Below are 3,504 nucleotides of genomic sequence, written 5' to 3'. Positions count from 1 at the left end.
ATATATATTTACATTAATTCTATTTTTGTTCTTTCTGTGCAAAAGTCCTAATATTGACACAGTACAATATTTAAACATCACCAAAGTTTCCCTTTACATTTTGCATATCTGTATCGACATCCCCTAAAAGTCTACAGTATCGAATACTTCAATATGTCCCAATATGTCCTGTAATGTTACAACGTGTAATGGATTTTTTTTCTTGTTTTGGGGGACAGTCCCACCTCTCGAAATATTCGACACTTTGCACTACAGGTTAAAAGAAGAGTGACGAACATAAGATGCCTTCAATATTTATTAACGTTGTGGGTGGTTCTCTTGATTTATGCTAACTTTTTTCCACCCTACGTCTAGATCTGGTTTTGTTCCCTGCATATAAAATTATATGCAAGCGTTTCTATCGCACCAGAAAGGATGGAGGGGGTTTGATGTAAGATCTATTCGTGGTTTCTCCCTTATCGAAATCGTTTCCCATATGAATCCAAGCTACATCGTTAGCCTCGTGGCTATTGAGGTTGATCCTCAAAAAAACGTAGTACTAATAGTTCAATCCAGAACGGTTTAGGTAGCCTTTACGGTACTTGGGTATAGCTGTGTGGTTGGTATCCGAACAGACATCCGAAGTAGTGTGGCGGTAATGCTTCAATCTGTCCGAAGAACAGTTCCAGCTTTATAAATGTAGCCAGAAGTGTATCGTGGCTAATGGAGTTGATCATGAAGACCGATTAAAGTATTTTCCTAATATATTTTGTTGCCCTTATTTTATAAAACCATTCGGTGGCTTTCTAAGAGGTACTTTGTGTTAGGAGTACGAAACGTAAATAAAATTACATTTTCACACGTTTTTCTTCAGGCAGAATGAGGTAATAAAGCCAGTCGATACCTATCGTATAGTGCAACGACATAGTTGCTTACTGGCTGAGTATTTTTCAAGAGATCCTCTCACACAGACTGGTAATTTACACTGTTTTTAAGAGACACTCCGAGTGCGCCGTATCAGTCACTCTTTAACCTGTTACGTAAGGCGATTCGTTCCTGCTGTTATCTTTTGCGTGTATTCAGTCCCGCAACCTATAACCGTGCATTCGGGCGGTAATCAGTTATCGGTGCGTTATTGCAGTCTAAAAACTGAATCCGTTATAGTAACTCTTTTGTTTACTCACTCGGGGTCCCACCGTTTTGTACACAACTGAGGTGAGAAGTAGTTGTGACGTTCTCTACGGCGACATCAAAAACCCATTCTGAGGTGGTGCCGTCGAAAGCGTAAACCGAAGCAATCGGACTGGATTCGAATACATCTTTCGAAAGCGAGTACAAAAGAATATTATCACAGGACTTTACAAACAGGTTTTTCAGAAATTCCTACCAGTTCACTTACTTAACTTATTTAATATTGCAACGCGTTTCGAGCTATCACCTCTTTATCAGGCAAGCCGGCCGCGGTGGTCTCGCGGTTCTAGGCGCGCAGTCCGGAACCGTGCGACTGCTACGGCCGCAGGTTCGAATTCTGCCTCGGGCATGGATGTGTGTAATGTCCTTAGGTTAGTTAGGTTTAAGTAGTTCTAAGTTCTAGGGGACTGACAACCACAACAGTTGAGTCCCATAGTGCTCAGAGCCATTATCAGGCAAAATATGACAAAACAAAAAACATTCAAACAGAATGGACATAGACCTTAATGCAAGTATTTTTTCAGTCTTGTCGTTTGTTGTGGCTTTCCTGCAGAGAAAGTCAAATAGAAGCCGTATGAGAGCGCGTTTACTTCGTTTTCTTGTCTGTAGATGAATACTGGAGCACTCCGTTCATCAGAAAAGGCTGCCGTCTTGTGGCCACTGTGGCTTTAAATTGTAAGCACACCACGTAGCTCACTCGGAAAACATGAATAACTGATCTGGCTACTTCAGTATTATGGGCTTAATTTGTATTATTAGTTCACTTTTCTCGGACATGAGCAGACATCCACAAGTAGCAAATAATGTGACCGTGGCTTCCAAGTTAAGGTTCTTCGGTTAATCACAAGGCGTCTACTTCGGTAATAATCTTGCTGGCATTTCGATGATCTTTCTTGGGATTTCTTCATGATTCATTACATTCTTGCACGTGCTACCTTTTTATAGTTTTATGCACTGTGAGATATAATATCTAGCGATTTTAAAAAGCGAGTGAATCAAGCTGCGTCGGATAGAGGTGGAGGGGATAGCTTCAGTTACGTTTGACGCGAAATAGCATTTAGTCATAATGGAGCGTACACTGTCAAAGCATTTTATCAAAACGGTAGTTCGTACCAGCTAGCACGACGTGCAATCCGCAACCACTTCAGCGTTAATCGAAATTGGCCGCTGCACCTGCCTGGGCGATTAAAATGTGGCTGGGGAACATTGAGGAGACGGCGCCAACTGGGAGACCAAAAACTGTGCGCTCGCCTGAAAAACATCGAACGTGTACGCCAAATGAAACGCGTATAGCACGTGTGATTTGACACGACACTACAGCGCGACACGCACGTGCCGCACGAGTCGCGCGGCTGCAGTGCATATTGCGACACGTACACCGTACTTAGCACGCGCCGACTGGCGACGCTCTGCGCTGACAGAACCGTAGGGCGCGCACCTTTTTATCTTTCTCTAATAATTTACAGAAACTATTCACTGAAAATATTTGATTTTTTTCCGTACTTGTGGCTTTACGTGTGAACTTCTTGGCCAAGTGCCTATCATCTGGCTAATAGTCATGCTTACTGTGATCTACACATTTTAGTAAGTCACTACGCAAAACTCAAAAAGTTTGCAATGAAAAATAGGGGGCGCTATGATTTTGCGTTTGGTGAGTATTACAAAATATGTTTATGAGTATGAAATTCAGCTAACATATTAAATTTTTGTTTAGACTTAGGAGGAGGTCTCCATCTGTCTTCGATTTCGAGAAAATGGATCCCATGTAGAGCATTCACTCCCAATCTTACGCCACGGGAATGAAATATTCCTACATCACTGGTATTTCCTAAACCGCTCGAGACATCGAAACAAGATTTTGGTGAATGATGACACAAGGAAGAGAGTACTTTGCCACCCCGGCCGGTGTGGCCAAGTGGTTCTAGGCGCTTCAGTCTGGAACCGCGCGACCACTACGATCGCAGGTTCGAATCCTACCTCGTGAATGGATGTGTGTCATGCCCCTAGGTTAGTTAGGTTTAAGTAGTTCTAAGTTCTATGGGACTGATGACCTCAGATTTTAAGTCCCATAGTGTTCAGAGCCATTTGAACCATACTTTGCCACGTCGTAAACACACTGAGCTTTCTTATCTATCACGGTATATCAGTAGTTACACTTCCCTATTTATTTTTTTTTCATTCCACTGTCTATTTTTTTTAGAGTTATCGACAGCTAGTGAGACAAGAGTGTCCTAATAAGAAAGTAAACATGAAATTTCTTCTCTTATGTTGCCACAAACCGTCACAATGAGTTTTTTGGTAAGATATTCGGCTCTCTGGTCGCCAATTACTTGT

The sequence above is a fragment of the Schistocerca gregaria genome, unplaced genomic scaffold, assembly GCF_023897955.1.
Source record: "Schistocerca gregaria isolate iqSchGreg1 unplaced genomic scaffold, iqSchGreg1.2 ptg000362l, whole genome shotgun sequence".
NCBI classification, from domain to species: Eukaryota; Metazoa; Arthropoda; class Insecta; order Orthoptera; family Acrididae; genus Schistocerca; species Schistocerca gregaria.
This window is presented reverse-complemented; position numbering follows the sequence as displayed.